The sequence below is a fragment of the Meleagris gallopavo genome, chromosome 10, assembly GCF_000146605.3.
Source record: "Meleagris gallopavo isolate NT-WF06-2002-E0010 breed Aviagen turkey brand Nicholas breeding stock chromosome 10, Turkey_5.1, whole genome shotgun sequence".
Taxonomy (NCBI): domain Eukaryota; kingdom Metazoa; phylum Chordata; class Aves; order Galliformes; family Phasianidae; genus Meleagris; species Meleagris gallopavo.
In genome coordinates, this window is record NC_015020.2 from 14,784,431 (window position 1) to 14,795,352 (window position 10,922).

At 36.4% G+C, this 10,922-nt stretch overlaps 1 long non-coding RNA gene across 2 annotated transcripts in view; it reads left to right on the plus strand.

Moving 5' to 3' along the window:
* The first annotated feature begins 3,556 nt into the window (after positions 1 to 3,556).
* LOC116216988 overlaps positions 3,557 to 10,922 on the plus strand; it is a 152,234-nt gene continuing 144,868 nt past the window's right edge. For both annotated transcript variants that reach the window (XR_004160794.1, XR_004160793.1), the window contains exons 1-2: positions 3,557 to 3,662; positions 4,180 to 4,232. This is a non-coding gene — a long non-coding RNA (uncharacterized LOC116216988). The remainder of the gene's footprint in view (positions 3,663 to 4,179; positions 4,233 to 10,922) is intronic.

Sequence of the window (10,922 nt, forward strand, 5' to 3'; positions counted from 1 at the left end):
CTCCAACTTGAGATTTTAAATCGTTGTTGAAGTGTTTTGAGTAGTCTGCCTTTGTGTACACTGCACAGTTTAAGGTTACTTTTTAATCCAACAACGTCTGTTTTATGATGTACACTTGCTGCAGAAAGAATGCTGTTCAGTTCATCACTGCCAGCTGTCTCTCCTCTACGAACTAAATTATTTTATCTCAGAGGAATGAATTGTCCATAACAAGAATCTAATAACTTTTCTGCTGAATACTCAAGATTTTTTTAAAAAAGCTCTTCTTCTGTCACACTACCCCTGTAATGTGCCATGCAGGCTGGTTGTCCTGTTCTAGCCCTGTGAGCCTTCAGGAGTTAAAGTTTTTATAGCATGAAAATAATGTAGAAGAGGTACATATTGCAGCACTGTATGCACCATACTCTGTGGATTTTTTTTTGCAGAAGGAAGAAAGCCCTGGTTATTACAGCTGTCACCGTGACATCTGATATCTGAGTACCCGTGATTGCCTCACCCACCACATGACCCTGATCACTTTCGTGATTCTCTGTCCACTATTAAACTGTGAAAGGTCTTGGCCCTCCAGGTGCTGTTTCAAGCCTGAAATAGGAACTTGTCCGTCATACTCTCTCTGACTAACCTAAAGCTTAAGGACCCAGCAAAACCATTTAAGGCAGAACAGGATCTTATACAGCAACAAAGAACATCTCTTATGCTCATTTTAATGACTGCTGCAGAGCAAGGGCACTAAGTTTGCATCAGTGAGTAGAAGCAGGCAAACTTTGGAATGTCTTTGTGGCTTCGTTTTCAACAATTGCATTTTTTGCATTTCATTTTGACTTCTGGGAAATATGTTTGGGTCTTGAAAATCCTGAGAAGTATCTTGAGCTCTCACATGGAAGTAGAAGCACATAATATCAAATGTTCACATTGAAGCACATAATATCAGAAGAATTTTCATGAGTGAGAACTGAAAAATTCCCAAGTATTATCATACAGAATTTCATATCTAAAGCAGATCTTTAATAAAATATATTTTTTCTTTCCACAGCAGAAAAAAAGAAAGGAAGATGGAAACATAGTTTAAAAACCTAAACCTATAAACCAAACTCCAAAACTGTGTAGCTGAAGTGATTAGAACTTTCCATGAAACACTCACTTCTTTCCTTCCTTAGTAAGGACCAGTCATCACACAAGCTTGAACAGCAGATTTTTCTATGCAAATAGATTAGGCATATCAGGCCTACCTAATGTTGGGGAATAAGGTGTTGGAAAGATTCTGTTCTTGAGACAACAAATAAGATAACAGATCTGGCCTAAGATAATAGATCTGACCTGAATGCTCTTTAGTACGCTATATAAGCTTTGGCACAGTGCTGTGGGGCCAATAGATGTTTCCAACCTTGAACACTTATCTTCTTTAGCCTTGTACTGTTACTAAATTCACACAAACTGATATGTGGGAGTTGACAGCCAAGCATTTAGATGTATTTAGTCTATTGAAATTTGCTGCAACTGGATTGTACCAGAAATTAGGTACATATAATGCCAGAGCAATAAAGAGGCTGGATAACTAGCTTCTGTGATTTTTGGACTGTGTGTAAGTTCATAAATACAGTTTTAGAAAAATAATTTCTTCTCTTAAATGAACATGCTTGCAAAGATCTGACCTGCAATTCCTCATCTAACGTGGAAGGAGCGATATTTCTGTGCAGAGTGCTTCTGGTCACCTTTCCAAAGATAGTGCTGAGCTTCCTACAGTGACCTCCATCAACAAACACAGCTATAGATGGTATACTGGGAAATGTTTTTCTTTGAAATACAACTATCCAAGCTTTCATAGCTTTAGTGGTATATCCTGGATTGCTGTTACAAATACCGTTTCTTTGAACACAAAAGATCTTTTTCTCAGAAACATATCCCCATTTGTAATGATACTTGTATTTAATATGTGTATATGCATACTTATGTGAGTGAATATATATACGTATATTAGAGATGTGTGTCTTTGGATCTCATGTTAAGGTGAGGAAAGGCCATTCTTCCAAAACAAAACCTTACAAAATTTTAGTTGACAACATCAGCTGTAGCTAACATTATGAAGTTATATATACAAAGTTCAAAGGTTATAAATGCAGTTGCATTTATTCTGCAAATAAATCAGGAATTTTCAACAGAATACTTCTAGAAGAGTCTTATCATGAGTGAAGATTGAAAGCAAGATAGATGAGGATTTTAGAGCTAATATGAAGAAGCAAAGAGAGAGAAGGGAGGGTATATTTTCCTGAGATGAAATCTTGGGAAAAAAATGTAAAAAGTGGTAAAATTGTGTCCACTCTGAGTGCACATTTAATATTAACATGTAACAAATAGGGCTTTACAAATTATTCTAGAAGTCTGTTAAATGAAAAACTACAACTCTATTGAATAAGGGAGACAGACATACCCAGCTGGACTGTAAAAAATCCTTTTTGTCCTCTTGTGGAATATCAGTAATGGCTGAACTATTCTCCATGCACCTATGATCCATTTGTTGTCCAGATCTGCACTGGACATTTTAAATACAATATTTATTTTACTGTAAACAGAAATGTCACACTAGTGGAACTTTTTGGGTCTAGGGATAGGATTGTATGGTTCTACTAGTTCTCTCAAATCTTAAAAAACAAAGAGGAAAAAAATTACTGTATTGTTTTCTTTTAAAACAAAAGTTGTTTCTAAAATCTGTTATTTGTTGCTCTGTGCACAGATACTAGATTTGATCTTGCCATTGGCAGTCTGGGGATGAACGACTGAGTAGTGTGCTCTCCAAAATATAACTCTGTGCTTACTCAGTTTCTCTTACATGATTTCAGTGCACTGTTGCAAAGCCTTGATCTTCACTACAGTCATTCAGTTCTCCACAGTGATTCTGGCTAGGGCCTTTACATGATACTGTAATTACCATTATTTGTAATAATGACTTATTATTAATAATTACTAATAATCTTGATAATCCCCTAAAGGAAAATGCTGTGAGTGGAAAGCTACAGATGGTGTCATTATAACAAAGATGAACTAGTTCCTTGTGCCCATCTTGTAAAAAAATAATTAATTCTCAGCTTTTCTAAAGACTGGTGAAGAGATTTCTCTGGAGACTTCTCTCATACTGGCTCTCTCTGTCTACCTGAAAGGCCCACAAAAATTAGTGTGGATTAACGAATGTGTCTATCCTCTGATTCCTTTGAATATCTCAAGCAGCAAATACAACATATTTTGATCCAGTTCTATGTTCATCTTAATTTTCCTGGCCTTTTGTACTTTCGTAAGTTTGGAGAGAGAGCCGTACACAAAAATTACTGTATTCATTTGTTGATAGACAGCTTATTACCAGAAATTTTTCAGAAAACCTCTTTCTCACAGAATATGTTGCCAAAAATGAATTGGTTTTAATTCACTTTAAAAGAATTTGCACATATCTCTAAGTTTATGTATGGCTTTAAAAAAGAATAATGAAAATGAACAACATTGCATGATCTTCAGATCTAATTACAAAATCCTTATTCACTTACGCAAGTGCATCTCTGTCCAGTGCTTTGTCCCATACACAGAATGTGCCTGGAGCTGTTGGCACTATGGAGGGTGGAGAAAGAAATATTTCTCATTGGCTCCATGCAGATGAAGAAACATAATCCCAAATGGTACGCTCAGATTTTTTCAATAAATGTTTTTCGTCACTACAGAGCTTTATATAACAGCAGTAAAGGCAAGAAAGGAAATTAGAAACACAGCTGAGACTGCGTCTCATACTTCATAATAACCCAGAATTCTTACTGTTTATTAAAACTAACACCCCTTTTCTGCGTATTGATGAAAAATTCTTCACAGTCTCTTTTCTTTGATCTTTTCATTTTACAAACCGCAGATATTTGTTGTCGTTTTTTTGTTTAGTTTTATGTCCATAATGTAGAAACTCAAAACTACCATCCAATAGTGTTGCATGATAAGAAGTAATCCTGAATTCAGTGAGTCAGCAAAGTAATCACTAAACAGATTTGTCCGCTCCAAGGAAAGGAGAACCCTGGTGTAATACGGAGATGGCACTGGAAGGGAACCTTTCAATAATCTGTCCTGCCTCTGGGCCTGATACTTCTGCTGCTGTCCACTCAGAGTACTGGCATAACCTATTTCAATATACATGTTTACCTTTTGTTTCAGCAGCTCCCTGGCTCTTCCACATGCGAACATTTGAATTTCCTGTTGGCTCAGAGGTGAGATTTATAACATTTATTAAAGTTGCTTTTCACTGTGAGTTTACTGGGCAGAAAGCCTAAGAGAGACTTTTTTTTAAAGGGGTTTAATTGCTTGAATTTACCAGAGGGGTGAACATTATGCTTTATTTGCAGCAGAGCTATCCACTAAGATTGCCAGGTGTTGAATTTCCCTAGAGGATCCCTATTTATTGAAAGAATTCATGAAATATCCACCTATCCAGAGATGGGGCTCCTAGCAGCCCTTTTCCATTCACCCACTTGATTTTGTTCCCTTTACAGCTGCTTTTGAATCTCTTGATTGATCCTGTTCATTTCTGTTCATCCCTCTCCACAAGTATCCTCCCTCCTCTTTGCTTGTCCACCTCAGCTGTTAAAAATGGGCCAGACATCTCAGAGTTGAGTGCACCTGTGAGCTTTGATGTGGGTGTTGGTGCAGAAAAAACTGTTCAATATCAGGAGTATACAAGTATTGTTTAGCAGGGTGGAATCAAAGATGCACAGAGGGCAGGAAAGACAGAATAAGTGGTGGTAAGGGTGAAAAGAAAAGAGACGTATTGCAATGTTTAAAATAAAAACCTTTAAGTAGCCCTTTAAAACCTATGAATGGACTTCTCAACAGATGGCAGACCTACTGTCAAGCGAGCCCAAGGCAGGCAGACTATAATTGTTAGCAAGTGTATTGTTAAGGGAATTTACTAATTTATTGATGCAGCAGCCGCTTCAATTGAAGAATAAATTGGAATATTTTGGTGCATTTTCTTTAAAAAGACAACCACTTTCAAGTCTATGTATTAAAATGACAAAGTCTTAAATGGGGGAGTCTCCCTTGCTAAACAAAAGATATGCAAATTACATTTCAAGATTTATATTATGATAAAAACTGGAACACAAAAGAGGCATTATCTTGCAAAAAATGTAAAAGAACATTGCTTCATGAGTCTATAATGATATAATGTTATGTTGATGTAGTTAAAGATGTCAGAAGAGAGACAATGACCTTAAAAGTTTAAGGCAGACACATTAATATTGATTGATTTTTAAGAGATTGAACTGCAAGAATATACTTATATGTAGCCTGGATATTGGATTGTTTGAAAATTTGAGATGAGATACAGAACATTTTGGTCTTGTAACGCTTTAGACATGAGAGCAAGAACATGCTTTAAATGCAGCCATTTGTACTATAAGAATCTGGATGACAATTTGCCTTCAATTTAGCAGATTGTAAACCTATTTCTTGTAAAAATCAATGATGTTTGACAAAGCTGGATGATCATTTGTGGCTAAACCACTTATACAGATCTGTTATATGAGATGTCACTAAGGTATTAGTGTAGTTTGTTAGTTTTATTTTTTTTTAACTGTTCTGTACATTTTTAGTATCTACATATAGTCTTATAACTGTTTTGTACACACACACACACACATTCCTATAACGTATGGTGCGCCTTCTGGCCTTGAATCAAGTAAAGTACTACACATCTATTGTGTGTCATTTTCAATTTCTACATTTCTCCAAGGTGGGATAAAGTGGTCAATAACACCTTTTGTTTAAGTAAAGTTAGGATTTGTTTTATATTGATATTTATGCCAGCAAAGTCAAAAAGAAACGTACCTCACATTAAGGTGAAAGGTGCTAATTGTTGTGGAATTTTTTATTCCTCTGGAGCAGTTCATTTTGCCACATCAATTTGGTGAAAAGTTTCTCCTCTTTCACAAGTGAGATTTATTTGTAAAGTAGAGACTTCCACTGGTCAGAGAAATGGAGATGCTGGTAACAGTTGATCTTTTAGGGACCAGGCTGCAGAAGCCTTGGGAATAGGGACTAAAAATATAACTTGTAAGCATCTGCTGGCAGCATAGAATGGGTTCGACCTATATAAAATGGACCATCTTGCATTATAAAAGCAGGATATTTTCATCAGAAACAGACCTCGTGAAATATACTGCAGATAAGCAAAAGATGAAGATATTTATGGGAAGTTTATATATATGTATGTATGTATATCTCTCCACAAGTCATTGTGAAGTGATAGAAAATCAAGATATGAAGGAAAGAGGACATTTGAGAATCTGCAGTTCTATACAGATCTTTTCCATAATAGAATACAATTTCTTTCAAGAATCAACGACAAGAAGAATCGCCATGTGGCCACTTTCCCTCCAGATTTAATTTTTTTTAATACACAACCAGAAACCAAGAAGGATAGATGCTTGTTAGAAAAATTATCAAACAGCAACATATCTTGGTATCATACCTGCATCACTTAAACCTTTACTCAATTTCATCAATGATCAAATCTGCTATGATCCTCCAATAAAGGAAAATAGTCCTAACTAGTAAATGAAAGAAAGCACAGTGTCTCCAAAGTGCCTGGCCTGAGTGAACATCCAGAATCCCAGAATGTAAAGAAATTTAAAGGAAGTCAGACTTGATTTAATTCTTTTTTACTATAAATCTCATTTCAGAGAATGATTAACAGCACAAGAGACGTAAATGGCAAAGTTTGATCATGGGAGCTGCTGTCATAGTACCATCTAGATAAATTAGGAAAAGAATGCTTAGGTTTCTATGAAAGAAGACTAATGATGTTAAATCAAGATGAAATAGAAAGCATTGCAGGCTGAAAATCATAAAAGACCAGCCTGCCCTGACAAGAAACCCTGAGAAACTTCCTGAACTGAAAAGTAACATGAAATGCTAAGGAATAACTTTCTGTAAGTGCTCAGTCTTGAAGTTACTCAGAAATGAAAATTTTGTGCTCCAGGCAAAAAATTTGCTTTTCAGGACCTGTCAAGGCAAATGAAGGAATATTCTAGAAGCATTAGAATACAGCAGGTGTTAGTAGCAGCTCTACGCGCTATGGGTATTCTGCATCTGATGTGCTCTCTAATTAATGGAGATCAGTCTTTTTCTTCAAATCTGAAACAGGCCTACCTGGAAGCAAATATACCGAGTGCATTACAGGAGAATGTAAAACCTACAGCTGGTAAATGTTTATGTAACTCATCTAATCCATTTGTACGAAAGGAGGCATGGAAGTAATGTAGAAGGATTAGTAGTATTAGCTGAAAGTGGGGTGGGCTTTACAAGTAAACCAAGTGTATTCATGCAGAGATATTTTTCAGAAGGAAAGATATATTTTTAACAAAAAGGATCTTTTTTAAAAAAACAAAAACAAAAGCTTTAGTGGTTAAATGTACATTCCCAGAAGCCTAGAGGGTTTAAATGAAAATAAAAGTTTCCCTTTATCAGGAAATCTTGAATTATCTTCATTGTTTGCTTACTGATCTTTCTTAGAAGGCTAAAGGAACAGCTCTTCTGTTAAAAGCTTCAGATCTAGATTATAATACAGAATAGCATTTCTGCAGCTAAGCACTTACTGTGGTCAGTACTAAGGCTGTATGAGATTAGCTAATGTTCTTTTCTGTGATGGGCAAAGTGAATTCTGGGATTCAGCATTGTGCCTGGCTGCAGTAGCATGAAGTTATGCTTCAACAGTATCCCATTGTAATATAGGATTTTGAAGGTAGGGAAGCGGTCTCTGGTGTGTTTCACGTCAGCAAGAAATAATTTTTGAAAGTAAAAAATAAAAAAGAGTTTGAACCAGTGTTTAGAACAAATACACGGGAGTAGCAAATCTTTGAATATTAGCATTACACCTAGCCATGTAACAATAACTAAATGAAGCATGTATTTAAAACTTGGTGAGATGTTTTTTTATATTTTAGTTCTGTTTGGCTCAGCAGGTGTGCTGCACTTTAGATTTCAGTCTCCGGGGCTGTCAATCCAACAACTTTCACAGGCGCTACATTCACTTAAAATCTGAAAGAGAAAAATAGAAGGGGATGATGTTAATAGTTCTTAGCACTTATGCAGCTTTTTGCTTCCTCAAAGTACAGTGCAAACATGAAGTAAGTAACAAGCACTTTGTCTTGGAGATATGTATGCATCTAAACAGTCTTTCAGCAAAGAGAGTAGAGATGTAAGATCAAATTTTACCCAAATGCACATTTTCAAGAGTAAATATTGCAATGAAGTATTTGTTGTATCATTTATCCTTGTTGTATCTCAGTAAGTCCAGTTTGTGGAAACCCAGAGTGTATATTTGTGTGCCGATCTCCTTCTTCGTTATGTGAAGGACTTACTGTAATAATATCAGATTTTATTTGATGGAATGCCTGCTGTAGGAAACCACTGGCAAGATATGCAAGAGGATGTCATTGAGTAGAGGCAAGATCTACTGTTAGACTGCACAAATGCACTGTGTATTTATACTGCCTCTGGTCCCTGCAGCAATTCTGCTATGCCTGCTTCTCTCCATTAGCTCCAGTGCCTACCTACTATATATTAAATGCTCTGAATATGACCAGAATAGCTTGGACTTCTAAAAAGATAACAGTCTGAACTTCTTGCTTAGAAAGATTCAGGTCTTAAGAGGAGAGAACTAGAAAAGATGGATTCAGCTGGCTTTAAGGGAATTGAAATCTTCCCATGGAGAAAAAGGAGCAGACTAAGGATAAAAGTACAAGTCTCAGACTTCTGTTTTCTAGAAATTAAGAAAGATGTTGATAGCTATGGTGTTGATAGCTGTGTGCTTTTCTCTGGTGAAAATAAAATACAAAAAAAGTTCAGTGGTGTTTTCAAAGCTGGAAGTAGACTTCTAAGTCAGTTTGAAAATTAAAGTGTTGAGTTATTCTGGGCTGAGACCACCAGGGGCTAGTAGTGCAGATCAGCTAGGATTGAGAGAAAAGTCTGCTGGAGAATTGGCCATCTCACTCAACTCTTCATTTTCAGACCATTATGCCTTTAGGATGGCAAATCTGTCAATTTTTCAATCTCCTCCAGTAATAGGGTTTTGGCAGGAGCTGATGGGGGCCAGTGCTGCAGTGTACTCGTGCACAGTTAGGTAACCAATGCACGCTTCATTTGAGTGAGGCACAGAAAGCTTCAGAAAGTTACTGCATTATAGTCTGGCTGGATGCTGAACTCAGCTGCTGAAAACAAAAGAAGTGTGAAGACTTGTTAATAAAAATCTGTTCAGATTTCATTACAGTGAGTAGCCAAATCAAGACAATACAGAACTTGCTGAACATTGGAGAATTTCTGTCCTCTCTGGAAATTCTTTTCTGCACTGACTATTGTTCCCAGTTGAACCTCTACACAATGCAAACAGGTCTCTTCTGCTACTTTTGAAGGATAGGGAATGGAGGCACCTTTCTAGTTGGAGAGATTATAAGAGAGGAAGAAGAAGGGAAAAGAAGGGAGAGGTTCTTGTTTCTCCACATCACACACTGGAGAAAAAGCATCCAGCTCAATTTTGATTTTCCTCCTCTTTAGCTTTTAAAGCTAGAAGGCGAAACTCCTTTGAATGCAAGAGGAGCATGTATGGCTGGCATTGAGGATGGAAATCTGGCAGGCTGTTTTGGCAGAAGTGAAAGCATTCGGAAAGGGTGTAACGAACTGGTAGTCCATGAGATAAGTATTATAGGTTAAAACAATTTGTTGTATTCCAGTCAGAATTTGCAGATGCTATGTCCTATCAAGCTCAAACATGGTTTACTGTGTCAAAAGCACCTTGTTGACTTAGATATGGAGAAGTCACACATCAAGGCTAACTGGAAGAGACCCTAGAGGAACTTGCTCATTTCTTCACAATGGCTCTGGCCTCTGAGGAGTGAAGTAAAACTGAGTATTTCTGGAAGAAAGTGGCTAAGGTGGTGTCTTCGGCTACATGACCAGCGCTAGCATTTAAGCCGTTTGAAGAATTCACTGATGTTTTTCAGATGGTTAAGAAAGTTGCATGCTAACCTATGACAGACTTGGCATGTGATGTGGGCAGGCCCTTTTTCCCTACAAGACAAAACCTTTCCACTTTCATCACTGTGATCTTCTTTGTTGTGGTCTTTTTAATGTTCTGCAAGTTTTACTTGGGTATTTATTAAAGCTTTTAAACACTTAGGTCTTGATGACATCAGATATAGGTCTCCTAACCGTCAGTGCTGCTCTTCCTCTCTGTATCAGTCATCTGTAAATAACTAGTAATAAATGACACAAAATGCTTCCTGGGAAGCTGAGTCAATCCTGTTCACTATTATGCTTTGATGCTATCAGTGTAATTCCAAGTAATTTACAAAGTTTAGTAAAATCTTTTTATTTTTGACATGACTTTATTTTTTCAGTTGTATAAAATTTGATACGTATTCAGAAATATATGATTAATGACCAGAGTTGATAGAAAAATGATTCAGAGAACACATTTTAAATAACACACTGCCATACAAATTTTACATTATTACTGAGTGATAACGTAATATAGTTAACAAATAACTTTCTCTCTAGTTGAACTCCTTTGTCATCAAGTAGAACATAGTCATTTGCACCTTCTATTATGTCATGGCTTTAGGTGCTATGTTTGCATGCAGTACTTAGCACCATAAGAAGATCCAGAAAGGTGGTGTTTCATTTATTTCATCACTATAATTTTTGCTGAAGAGTTGCTTAACAAATCGTTCTGTTTATATGAATTGTTGAGTGTTGTAGTCATTGGATAAAATATCTATTTAATAATAGATTTCAACCAAAAGAGAATTTTGTTTATTGTAACTGTCACCCCAGTATAATACTAACACTGTGCCCTTTTAAACAATGTATTGCACCTGGATTTTAAAAAGAAATCATTTGTT